The sequence below is a fragment of the Sus scrofa genome, chromosome 9 (genome assembly GCF_000003025.6).
Source record: "Sus scrofa isolate TJ Tabasco breed Duroc chromosome 9, Sscrofa11.1, whole genome shotgun sequence".
Classification (NCBI taxonomy): domain Eukaryota; kingdom Metazoa; phylum Chordata; class Mammalia; order Artiodactyla; family Suidae; genus Sus; species Sus scrofa.
In genome coordinates, this window is record NC_010451.4 from 94946798 (window position 1) to 94961358 (window position 14561).

Below are 14561 nucleotides of genomic sequence, written 5' to 3' on the forward strand. Positions count from 1 at the left end.
AGACAAGGTAGAAGTGTAAATGTCGGTAAATGTCGAGGGATGTAGTCCTATGTAAAAATAAACTGTTTATTTTGGCATCAGTAGACCATAAAACAAAAGGGAAGGTCTCTAGAATCTAGTTGAGTACTCAAATTTTACAAAGAAGGAAACTGAAACCAAATGAACTCACATGACGTGCCTAATGCCACATAGAGAATTTGGTTTAAAACTTGAGACCAGAACTTTAATTTGTTGGTATACATATTCTAGAGAGCAGTAAAGTATAACAGAAAGAGAATGTATATCTGCTATCAGAAGACCTGAATTTTAGTCTTAGCATCTCCTTTTACTCAATATGTGGTTTGGAGCCAAATTCTTTTTGTCTCTGTTTCCTCATATGTAAAATGTGAATAATAATATCTGTCATGACTATCTTAAGTATTTGCATGAGAATCATTTAACTAATAATGCACCATACTCTATGAATTTAATTCATTCTAACGTTTATTATGGGTCAATTATATGTTAGATATTATACTAACTGTTAAGTATGCAAAAATGGTCTCAGGGAATTCAGAGTCTAAAGAAAAAGAGGGACAATAAATACATTTACAAATGCTAAGCTAGAGATATGTAAGGGAGGGGGTGCTAAGGGAGCATAAAAGCATTTGACTCAGCAGAATAATAAAGTTAAATCAGTTCCAGTGAAGCCAGCTCAATAAAGGATAAATTAAAATTGTCCAGTTGAAAAATACAAAGGCAAACCACTTAGGCAGAAGAAATGAATAAGGCCACAAAGCATGTCACAATGTGTATTCAACTGAATAAAATCTGTATTACTAAATCATAAAAGAAGGAGTAACAAGTGGTAAAACTACCAGTGAGGGTCAAGTAATAAATTTTGACATTAGAGATCCATCAACAAAAAATTAGCAGGGAAATTATGTTTGAATTATGTTTCAGTTAGAATATTCTAGCTGCATTGGGAGGGAGACCAAAAATCTAGGAGAGAAAATATAAAATATAAAAATTAGGGCAACACAATAAGGATGAAAAGGAAACAAATGATTAGGGAAATTTCATATTTAGTAAATGTTTATTATTATTTTTATTACAGCAAATTGTTTCCTTGACTTTTTTTCTCTTACAAAAATTTAGTAAGTACTGGTGGCTCCCAGAGAATGTTTTTTCTCTCATATTTATTCCTAGTTTTGTATTACTCATATGATCTGTTTATCATGATAAATGGAAAATGGAACACCTCTTTTTTTTTTTTTAACTTGGATAGAGCCAAAGATAATTGCTTCACTCATCTTTACACAAAAAGGAATGCTGAAATCAGTAAACATTCACATTTTTTTTCTAATGCAAAGCCAGGATTGCAATATGCCAATATATACCAAATCCAGGGCAACACAATTATACCAGAATGGCTTCCAAAAAGAGAATTGATTCAGCATACTGTTAAGTTTACTTAAGCAGTAAAATAGCATTTCTCTCCTTATGATGGTTTTTATATTTGAATTCTTTTTTAAGTGCCCAGAGCAGCAAATGTCTGCAACTGCATAACAGACATTACAGGACATTTGCAGGGACGCAAAGAAACATTACTGTTCTTATGCATACAAAGAGCATTTCTTTGTGCAGTCAAGTGAGATTTCCCTTATCTGTGCAGATAGCCCTTGAAGACTTATCCTGCTCAAATATATATGCCTGAAGAACCCATAATGGAGCAAAGATTTGATCATAAATAATTTCATTAGCTAAGTTGCTCAAAATTTTTTATTAATAGAAACTATCCTCAGAAGGTATAATCATAATAAAATGTTCTGAGTGTTTTCAATATGTTATGCTGGAAACCTATCATTTCATAACATTATGTGGGGTTACTTCTCTTTTTGGGGTGGAAAAAAACAATATTTCTTCACTTAAGTATTCCCATGACTTAATGCTTAATTTAAGAACAGTCTTCCCATGCTATTCGAAAATAGAGCATTCTTGGGAAACGTTTTGTAAGCTGAAATGGCTTAAAACAAAGGAGCATTTACCTTAGGATACACAAAATATTTTGAGCCAACAAATGCACAAAATAAATTAAGATAAAGCACAGATTCCCACAGATGCAGTTCAAAGCTATGGCTGCTTGGAGCTAAGATGCTGAAGAGTTCTGGGGAAGGAGCGTGGCGGTGCCATTCTTATTGCCCAGGGTATGTGCTGCCTCTATAATGGCCCCACTCTCTGCAAAACAAATTCTGAACACTATTTTTGCTTTTCGCTTTTTTCTTTTTTGTAAAAGTGCATATCCTCTTCATATTTCTTCTAATTAGTGAAAACAAGTACAGTCGTTCCTAGTATCCATTGGCAATTGGTTTCAGGACCAACCTCCCCAATACCAAAATCCATGAATGGTCAGGTCCATTATATAAAATGCTATGGTGTTTGAAATATATCCTATATGCATCCTCCCTCACACTTTAAATTCTCTTTAGATTATTTATTATACCTAATACAACATAAAAACTATGTAAATAGTTGCCACACAGCCAATTCAAATTTTGCTTTTTGGAATTTGCTGGAACTTGTTTTTTTTTCAAATATTTTCTATCTGTGCTTCATTGAATCTGCAAATGTGGAACTCATGGACAAGGAGGGCAGCCTGTGCTAATTTAGGTCTTCCATAAAAGCCAAGTAGCAGAGGTAAACTTTCGAAAAAATTAGATAAATATATTCAGTTGGAAATGAACCCAGGTTCTTCTTCTTAATCTAGTTCTGCTTTTAGAATATTAAATTGTCAACTCTTAACACTTCAATAAGGATTGTGTTATCCAATTACAGAGAATAAATAGATGTACCCAAGGACTTATTCAGAAACTGGAGACTTGCCTGGACCTTTAGTTTTTCCATGGTTTCTTTGCTTCTCTTATCAATAGGTCAAAATGAAGCCAGATAAGCCTTCTGGAATAATTATTTTCTCAATGCTTTCCTCCATGGCTCATAGGGTTGAAGGCTTCAAGATAGTCACATAACTTTCTTGGTGGTCTTCTGGGTTAGGATTGCAAAGTATACTTGGATTTGTCCAATCTGGCTTTAAGCCTGGTTTTCTGTCCACAACAAAAATTTGTTTTCACATATTATATTCACTTTTGTTTTTAGTCACAACTATGAAATTGCTATCATAGATAATGTTATTTTATGTATACATATAAAGTTTAAATTAATTCATGATTATTAATTTGCATGACTGCTGTTGTGAATACCAGCATATATACATAAATCATGCAGCTTTTAAAAAGAAAGGAAGACATACACCTTTCAACCAAAATTACTTGATTCAACTGCAGAGCTCCTCCAAGGCATCAAGCCGCAGCTGAATAAAAAGCGTTTGTTGGGTTTCTATAACCCACTAACACTCTCAGACACATTATGATTTGGAAAACAGTTAAAAAACTATATGGCTGATATTTTTAAGTGAGGTGGCTCCATCATTTTTACACAGGGTAACATTTGTTTGGTTTTTCCTAGGACATAAGAGGCTGATTAACCACATTTCATGAACAATACAGTTTTATAAGTAATACATAAAGTAGATGATTCATAGTAATAATTCATGAAATGCAATACTGAATTCCCCTATATTGTTCTATATTGGTACAACTTTTTCTAGATTTGGTATAGAAAACTCATTTAAATTAAATTTCTTGATTACGTCCATTTAAAACTATTAGCCCTGTGCTTACCACTAATGACATACCTAACAATATAGGATTCTTATAAAATGCATCATCTTTAAAAATGAAATTTTGTAGATATAAATTCTCTCTCTCTGTTTCTACAAATAAAAGAGTAACGTAAAATAGATAACAATAAAAAATTACCTAATAGCTCACTATATTTCTCTGGACATAAGCATGTTCAATACAAAATTTCCAAAGAATGAGTCCATCCTACAAATAAGTTTTTTTTTCTTAATTTTTTTCAAGTTTTTTAATCTGGTGACAAAAGTGCTAAATTATAGATATTTATATAGTTCTTCAACCATGTCACAAAGACCTGAGTCTATGTAAATCATTTTTAAGCTTTTTATGTGTTTTCTCACCTCAACCAATTAAATCACTTTGCTGCAAGTGAATGAAAATGACCCAAACCAACTTTTGAAAAAAAAAGTGGGGGTGGGAATTTTTGCATCTAAATTTCATCAAAGGTATTGGTCAATAGTTTTCTTTTTTGGTGGTATCTTTGTCTGGTTTGGAGTTAGGGTGATGGTGGCATCATAGAATGTCTTTAGGAAATGTCTCCTGAAAAAGTTTAAAGAGGATGGGTATAAGTTCTTCTTTGTATGTTTGGTAGAATTCTCCTGTGAAGCCATCTGGTCCTGGACTTTTATTTGTAGGGAATGTTTTTATGGCATATTCAATTTCATTTCTAGTGATCAGTCTGTTCAACTGATCTATTTCTTCTTGATTCAGTTTTGGCAGGCTGCATATCTCTAGAAAGATGTCCATTTGTGGCATACAATTGTTGATAGTATTCTCTTATGGTATAGAGGGAACATTCCTTAACATAATCAAAGCCATTTATGACAAACCCACAGCAAATATAATACTCAATGGAGAAAAGCTGAAAGCCTTCCCACTAAAATCTGGAACAAGACAAGGATGCCCACTCTCACCACTGTTATTCAACATAGTATTGGAAGTCCTAGCCTCAGAAATCAGACAAACAAAAGAAATAAAAAGCATCCAAATAGGAATAGAAGAGATAAAACTGTCACTGTATGTAGATGACATGATAACACATATAGAAAACGCTAAGGACTCAACTCAAAAACTGCTTGAACTGATCAACAAGTTCAGCAAAAGCAGGATATGAGATTAACATTCAGAAATCAGTTTCATTTCTGTATACTAACAATGAAATACTAGAAAAGGAATATGGAAATACAATATCTTTTAAAATTGTACCCCAAAAAATCAAATATCTGGGAATACACCCAACCAAGGATGTAAAGGACTTATATGCTAAGAACTATAAAACATTAATCAAGGAAATTAAAGAAGACGTAAAGAAATGGAAAGATATTTCATGCTCCTAGACTGGAAAAATTAATATTGTAAAAATGGCTATACTACCCAAAGCAATCTACTGAGTCAATGCAATCCCTATCAAATTATCCATGACATTTTTCACAGAACTAGAACAAACAATCCAAAAATTTATATGGAATCACAAAAGAGCCAGAATTGCCAAAGCAATTCTGAAGAATGAAAACTAAGCAGGAAGTATAACTCTCCCAGACTTCAGGCAATATTACAAAGCCACTATCATCAAGACAGTGTGGAATGGTACCAAAACAGACATATAGACCAATGGAACAGAATAGAGAACCCAGAAATAAACCCAGACACTGATGGCCAATTAGTCTTTGACAAAGGAGGCAAGAACATAAAATGGGAAAAAGACAGTCTTTTCAGCAAGTGCTGCTGGGAAACCTGGACAGCTGCATGCAAAGCAATGAAACTAGAACACACCCTCACACCATGCATGAAAATAAACTCAAAATGGCTTAAAGACTTAAATATAAGGCAAGCCACCATCAAACTCCTGGAAGAGAACATAGGAAAATATTCTCTGACATCAACCTTACAAATATTTTCTCAGGTCAGTCTCCCAAAGCAACAGAAATAAGAGCAAAAATAAACTAAGTGGGCCCTAATCAAATTGACAAGCTTTTGTGCAGCAAAGGAAACCAAAAAGAAAACAAAAAAGACAATTGTGAATAGTGCTGCAATGAATATTTGGGTGCATGTGTCTTTTTTAAGGACAGTTTTGTCCGGATATATGCCCAAGAGTAGGACTGCTGGGTCATATGTTAGTTCTATGGATAGATTTCTAGGGTACCTCCATGCTCTTCTCCATAGTGGTTGTACCAGCTTACATTCCCACCAGCACTGCAGGAGGGGTCCCTTTTCTCCCCAACCCCTCCAGCACTTGTTATTTGTGGACTTACTAATGATGGCCATTCTTACTGTTGTGAGGTGGTATCTCATGGTAGTTTTGATTTGCATTTCTCTAATAATCAGGGATGTTGAGCATTTTCAACACAAATGTCCATTGACAGACTATTGTATTAGGAAGATATGGTATATATAAACAATGGAATACTACTCAGCTATAAAAATAATGACATAATGCCATTTTCAGCAACATGGATGGAACTAGAGACTCTCATACTGAGTGAAGTAAGTCAGAAAAACAAAGACAAATACCATATGATATTACTAATAACTGGAATCTAATATACGGCACAAATGAACATTTCCACAGAAAAGAAAATAATAGACTTGAAGAATAGACTTGTGGTTGCCCTGGGAGATAGGGAGGGAGTGGGAAGGATTGGGAGCTTGGGGATAACAAATGCAAACTATCGCTCTTGGAATGGATTTACAATGAGATCCTGCTGTGTAGCATCGAGAACTGTATCTAGATACTTACACTACAACACAACAATGGGAGGAAAATTATGTATACATGTAGGTATACCTTGGTACCCATGCTGTACAGTGGAAAAAAATAAATTAAAATTAAAATTAAAATTAAAAAACTAAAAGAAAGAAAACTTAAAGACAACTTACAGAATGGGAGAAAACAGTGTCAAATGATACACTTGACAAGGGCCTAATCTTGAAAATATACAAACAATTTATACAACTCAACAGCAAAAAAGCCAACAACGCAACTGAAAAATGGGCCAGTCTTGGGCATATATCCAGACAGAAATCTACTTAAAAAAGACACATGCACCTGCATGTTCATTGCAGCACTATTCACAATAGCCAAGAAATGGAATCAACCCAAATGTCGACTGATAAATGGTTGAATTAGGAAGATGTGGTATATATATAGAATAGAATACTACTTAGCCATAAAAAAGAACAAAATAATGCCATTTGTAGCAACATAGATGGAACTAGAGACTCTCATCCTGAGTGAGGTATTCAGAAAGAGAAAGACAAATACCATATGACATCACTTATATCTGGAATCTCACATACGACGCAAAGGAAACTTCCCAAAGAAAAGAAAATCATGGACTTGGAGAATAGACTTGTGGTTGCCAAGGGGGAAGGGGAGGGAGTGGAAGGGACTGGGAGCTTGGGGTAAACAGACACAGAATGTTGCTTTTGGGATGGATTAGCAATGGGATCCTGCTGTGTAGCACTGGGAACTCTTTCTAGTCACTTATGATGGAACACTTAATGTGAGAAAAAAGAACATATACATGTATGTGTAACTGTGCCACCTTGCTGTACAGTAGAAAAAAATATATAAATAAATTATAAAAAAAGAAAAAAAAAAGTATATATCCCATAGCAGAGGATAAAGGATAGAAAAAAAAGTGTAATATAAAATGACTGAGTTTTTGTAAGGCTATAAAGAAAAATAAAGAGAAAATTTGATGAGAATGACTACATTAGATAAAGTGGTTATGGTAGACTAATAAATGACTATTTTATGGGTGATGTAAATGAAAATCCAAATGCACAGGTCAGAGGGAGGGGAGGATATAGTAAGTGTGGCTAGTATCTATGTTGCCTAGAGAGGAAATCATTTCCCAATAAATCTGCCTCAAAAAAAGTGGGGGTGGGATGGGCAGGGCATTTGTGTTCTATTGTAGTTTCTATTGCTACTTTAACAGATTTCTACTAACTCTGTGCCTTAAACAAGTACAAATTTATTATCCTACAGTTCTGTGGTTAGTTATTGGCCATGGATCTCACTAGGCTAAAATCAAGTTGTTAATCAGGCTACATTCCTTTCTGGAGACTCTAGGAATGAACCTGTTATCTTGACCTCTCCAGCTTCTAAAGGCTGCCCACATTTCTTAGGTTATGGCCCCATTTCTCCATCTTCAAAGCCAAAAATGTTACCGTGTTTTGATCATTCTTCCAAAGTCACATTTGCCTCTGACTCTCTACTTCTGCCTCCCTCTTCTACTGTTAAAGACTCTTGCAATTACATGAGGCCCACCAGATAACCCACAATAATGTCTTTGTTTTAAAGTCAGCTGATTAGCAGCCTTATTCTTATAGGCAATTATAATTTCCCTTTGCTGTGTAACCTAACAAATTTATCAGTTCCAAGTACAAAGACCTGGACATCTTGATGAAGTGCTATTCTTCCCATCACACTCATATTCCTAAATAGCATAGTGAATAGAATTAGTTTCAAGCACAGCTCTATCAAGAATATTTATATAAATTATATGATCAGAACTGTGTTTCCCTCCTAATCTCTTATATTCCTTTCAACTCTATTTTCTTAAATTTGTCAAGATGGAAGCAGCAGCAGCTCTAAAATATATTCTTTCAGTTCTGTACTAAAGAATGTGTCCATTTCTCTTAATCCAAATAAAAGTCTCAATTTACTGTCTTTGGGTTTGACTGGCCTGGGCTTTATCTATTATTAATGTAATCGATGTTCCAAAAGATAATAAGGCTTAAGTTATGTGCCATCCTTTGTATCAAGAATACTGTCAGCAGATATCCATGGACTGAGACTGAACAAGATAATGGAACTTCAAATGGAAATTTGTAGCTAATGTCATAAGTATGGTTAATAGATGCTGGCTAAGAAAATAAAATAAAATAAAATAAAATAAATATAAAAGCATCAGCTACTGCAGTAGTCTACACTGCACTCACATGAAACAAGGAGAAATAGTGAGAGGTGTCTACTTGAAATGAGAGAATGCTGAAAAGGTGAAAAGCCAAACTCTATTGTCACAGATGACAATGTGTGTGTTCATGTAACAGTGTATCTGAGTTCTTAAGAATCTTCTAGACACAAACCTAAAATTTCTCTCTTGTCTCATCTTTCCCATTCTCTCTCTGAGCTCCTTGACCCAGCCAGCCCAGACTCCTCATCCCATACATGCCACTGGCCATCCCACATCTACACAGATAAGCTTGGCGCTCTGATCTGGAATCTAGAGTTTCAGTCTGAGTTTCTATATGGAAATAAAACCAACCTTGAAAATGAAAAATCTTGATGCTAGTGTGATTTTAAAATAACAGTTGTAGTAATATGTACAACACCAATGATATAAAATAGCCGCTAGGAGTTCCCATTGTGGCTCAGAGGTTTATGAACCCAACTAGTAACCATGAGGTCGCGGGTTCAATACCTAGCCTCACTCAATGGGTTAAGGATCCAGCGTTGCTTTGAGCTGTGTTGTAGGTCGCAGATGCAGCTCGGATCCCACGTTGCTGTGGCTGTGGTTTAGGCTGGTGGTATAGCTCCCATTTGACCCCTAGCCTAGTAATCCCCATATGCCATGGGTGCAGCCCTAAAAACACACACACACACCAAAAAAAATAAATAAATAAAATAGCCACTAATGCATAAGCCCTGTATATATACATACATTCATGTGAGAGAGAATAGCTAAGAAGATATTAAATAGGAAAACTACAGAGGACTTCTAAAGTGAGATGTCCAACTCATTCTTCAATTAAAGATATAGTGCACTAACCCACAAGGGAATATAACTTTTTTTTTTTTTTTACTAAGTGTGGTTTTAATCTCAAATATTTGAGATAACGACTATCCATTACCTTGAGACCAATGCCTGTCTACTGAATATAGTAAGATAAAATTGTCTTTCCTCTTTTCTTGCCATGTATTTAAGATATATTGTACATCTATCCTGGGAAATTTATCAAGGAAAAAAGGGAAAAATTTCAGACATAATCGGTTTTAGATTTTGACTCAGTTCTTACTGGTAAAAACTAGCATAATACTACATTTTGTAATCAATCAATTAGAAGGAAAATGATAATACTCCTTTCTATCTCTCAGTATTTTTCACTTATAGGTCTTAAAAAGAAAAAGACACTTTGCAAGGAAGAATTTATGAAATCCTCAAAGTGCTCCTTGGAGTTAGGTAAATATTATTTCAGTCATCTAACATCTGCAATCCAACGGCTTTGACAGTTTAGTGACTTACTCAAGGCTACAGATTAAATCGAAGTCAGGGCCAAACTCCAGTTTAGCGGCTAAGCTGCCAGATTTCCACTGTGTTGTTTGTTGTTGGTTACAAAGCAAGATTCACATTTTGAAAATTGAAGAGACATGTAGTTTTAATTTAAATCAAATTCATCCTGGGCTTGATGGCCCTAGGTTTTCAAGCACCCTTCCTTGTTCTGGATTTATTTCACAGGTTTCTAAGACACAAAATTACTCTACTCTTTGGTTGTCATTTGTCTTTCTTGATTTCCTGCTAACCTCTGGATTCTTGAAAGCATGCCTATCTCTTCCCTTGTGTCCAATGCAGATTCTTCTAGTGCAAAGGAATTTACATCAAATAGGGAGGAATTCTTCCCATTTTGGATGAGGGCAGTTGGGAGTTAAAACTGAGGAGTTGGCAGAAAGTCTTCTCTATTGTATACATCTTTCTCCCTCTTACAGCTCATGCCAATAAATATGTTTTTCTTTTATTTTAAATTTCCCTACTGTGGTGTCCTGTTCATCATTCCTGTTCTCAGGATGAACTTTTCCACTATTGACATGATATACAGAGGTGCACAGAACAGATGAGTTTACAGGAATTCAAAAACTATGCATATTTTAAAGAACAAATTGAGAGGATTTATATATATATATATATATATATATATATATATATATATTTGAATGGAGCCACAATTCTGAAAGGCAATATTTAGAAGTAAATACAGTAAAATCAAATGGAGAAATATCTATTTAATCAGAGGTACAAAACTCAGTGAAACCTAAACATCACTCTAAATAATAGCAAAGAAAATGTTAGAAAATATACAGTCCTCAGTTAATGTAACTGAATTCACATAATCTATAACCATCATTTTTTTCTACTTAAAGGAATATGTTATTAGAAATCTCCCTGATGGCAAAAACCAACTTAAAGGGGCAGCTTCATTAACCTCTTTTAAAATGCTGGAAATTTTAATCCATTTAGCAATATGTTTGACAAAACCCCTCCTGGCTTGGCTCCTAAATAGTCAATAATCTCATCAATAACTACTGGGAAAGAAGAAGCCAGAAATCAGAGAGTTTTAATATCATGCCAAAGCTGACGTTAATGAAAAACGGCAGAATACAAAGCCATTCCTCAAAGGGACATGGCCTGTTTAAGTTTATCATGGCCCAGTTACAGTATTATAGTGCATTATAACTTGCTAGATAGGAATTCTAAGCTGTAATTGTACATTGTATTAGGACTAGATGAGTGACAGTATCATTGTTTTAGGGTATCTCATTTATTTGGAGCAAAAGCCAAACTCTAGGAAGCACAGAAAGTACCATGCTACATAATAAATTATCACAAATTTAGCAACTTAAAATACCTAATTATGATCTAGGTAGAAGTATGGTTTGGCATAACTGGATTCTCTGCTCAGGGTCTCACAAATCTGAAATCCAAGCATCAGCTGGTCTATGTTCCCCTTTTGGATCTGGTGACCCACCTCTAAGCACATTCGGGTTGTTAGCAGGTTTCAGCTCCTTGGGGTAGTAGGAGTGAGGTCTCCAGCTCCCAGAGGATGCCCACCAATCCCTGACACATGGCAGTGTCAACCACAGGGTATTTTCCATCTTCGAAGCTAGCAGGTGAGTGTTTCTAGTTTCAGACTGCTGACTTCTTTTAAGGGCTCATATGATTAGGTCAGACTCATCCAGTATAATCCTTATTGTGAAGAACTCAATACCAACTAAGAACTTTAACTCTTCAAAATCACTTTTGCTGTGTGATATAACATAAATCATTATTCCATCATTTTCAAAGATCCCTTTTACACCATGGGAATGGAGACCAGGGAGGCAGTAATCTCAGGGGCCACATTAGAATCCTGCCTACATCCCACATACAGAGGGTCTAGGACTAAATGGGTAGGTCTTACTTAGGGAAGACTGGAAAAATGTTAAGCCTCTTAATTCCAAAAGGGTGATTAGGGTGCAATCAGTCATCCAAATAGAAGCCAATTTATATGAGCTTTACAAAAGCGCAGATGTGAAACTCAAGTATAAGTGAGTATTTAGGGTTCATACTAACATGATAAATGCCAAGATTATGGAAGAAAGTATAATCTGAGAATTTATCCACTGGGAAAATGGGGTCACTTGGTAGATTTGGAATGAACTTGGGTTTTAAAATCAGACTGACTAGAATTAAAATGTTAGCTCTGTCATTGCTTGGCTACAGACATTGGGCAATCCACCTCAAAGACAAAATGAAGATAATGACATCTACCTCATAACATGGTAACCATATCACTGAGGATATTGAAGGTACTCTGTTAGCTTTTATCTCTTTGGTGGCTCAGAAACTGAGTGAGACTAATACTCTGCCTGTGTCTCTAGTTAAGCGAAAGGAAAGAAATAGAGTGTGTCTGACACTGATCAGATGAAATGCTTAGACTATTCATAGATGCTGATGATAAACTGTTAATTGACCATCTTAAGTTGGCTCAAAAGCAAAATCCAGGAAGAGCTTACCTATTTTATAAAGATGAGGTTATTTTAGCTTTAAAACAACATACCCATTATAGTTATTTTTAAAATATTATTTAATTAAATCATAAGCCATCATGGAAAATTTGAGTTGCTTTTGCTAACATGAACTCCACAACTCTACAATTTAAATATTTTTCTAGTCCCACTTGACTACTTCATGAAGAGATATGCAGACATTAGTGACACATATCCACCAAAAAATCCTTTGATATACATAGGAAAACTATATATGGTGCCATAATTTGGCCCTGCATGGTATTTAATCAATGATGTTGTCATGAATATGTTTGGGCTTTGTGTTGCCTACCATACCAAAAGTTTTCTTTTCCATAAGCTTACTTTTGAGGAACAGTTAGATAGACATAATTAGATTTCCATTAGAGCCTTTTATAATATCTATTTTGCCTCTGTGCTCATCAATGATAAAAAAATGAATGAAAGTCAAAAATTTTGGTTAGACAGTAATGTATACAAGATAGAATTTCCTTGCAAACAAAAGTATATTTACTAATGAAAAATAAAGATCATAAATATTTAAGAGTGTTTCAATATATTAACATGTAACTCAATTGCTTGAGACATTTTGATTAGACTCAGTGGCTATGAAAGAAGGAAGATATATGGCACTTAAAGAATTCTTGAAACTCTCGCATGGCAATTCTATTCACATTTCATTAGCCATACAAAACATGGTCATGCATAACTTCAAGTGGGTGAAGGAGAACATTTCTACTATGTGCAATAAAGACAGCTGTAAAATACTTAATGTCTATCACAGTATTCCCTTCTGGTCCCCTAATTATTTCCATTTCCTTGCAGAATCTAATAGAAATTCCTACATTTTTCTAAGGAAAGACATCCCAAAATACAAGAGAGTCAAGGCACAGGCACACAATGTTTGGTTTCTCGGTAGCATATAGTAATTTCTGCATTAGGGGTGATTCACACTAGTCTCCTTATTGAACACAAATCTGACTCCCCTAAATCTGTAGACCTATGAACATAAAAATTATCAGTTCCCCCATACCCATTTTGAAGAAATACAACAGGGTCACAATAAATAAATGTTTCCATTCAGAGCAACACAATGTGAGACAACTGTCTCTGATCCTTAGCAATTCTGAAATCTCTCCAAACAAATATTTCAAGGGTGCCCTACTCTGGAAGTGGGCTGTAGGCTTGCCCTGTTTCCATTCCCTAGATGTATCTTCCTTGACCACAGTTTTCCATATCTCCTTACTCAGTCTTCTGGGAAGTTTTTCTATTGCCATAATTATCTTTAACAATATTTAAAATGGGGCATGGGGATACATGCCTAGTGTGGTAAATGAATGGTGACCACCCATGTCCCAACCCTAGACCCTGTGAAGGTAATCTTATTTATAAAAAGTGTTTTCTGCAGATGCAATTAAATGAAAGACCTTGAGATGAGATTATCCTGGGTTATCCAGTTGGACCTTAAGTCTAATGACAAGAGGAAAAGATACTTAGACGAAATGGAGTGCACCCTGAGAAGACATACATAGATATTGGGCTTTTGGCTAAACTTAGGTTTTGGCTGAACTGGATACAGACACAGCCAAGAAATACGTGGGGCAACTAAAACCTGTGGAAAAGCAAGGAAGGAGCCTCTGTTAAGCCTTCAAGGGGAATGTGCCCCTGTCCACATTGCAGACTCTGGTCTCCTAAACTGTGAGAGAATAAGTGTTTGTTTGTTTGTCTTTTTAGGGCCACACCTGCAACATATGGAAGTTCCCAGGCTAGGGGTCAAATCAGAGCTGTAGCTGCCAGCCTAAGCCACAGCCACAGCCACATCAATGCCAGATCCAAGCTGCATCTGCGACCTACACCACAGCTCACGGCAATGCTGGATCCTTTAACTCACTGAGCAAAGCCAGGGATTGAACACACATCCTAATGGATACTAGTCAAGTTTGTTACCACTGAGCCACAATGGGAACTCCAATGTTTGTTTTTTAAGCCATTGAATTTGTGGTACTTTGTTACAGCACCCCTAGAAAACCAAAACCCTT

At 35.4% G+C, this 14561-nt stretch overlaps 1 long non-coding RNA gene across 1 annotated transcript in view; it reads right to left on the minus strand.

Moving 5' to 3' along the window:
• Positions 1058-14561, minus strand: part of LOC110255494 — a 242522-nt gene continuing 229018 nt past the window's right edge. The window contains exon 3 of the long non-coding RNA XR_002335881.1: positions 1058-3080. This is a non-coding gene — a long non-coding RNA (uncharacterized LOC110255494). The remainder of the gene's footprint in view (positions 3081-14561) is intronic.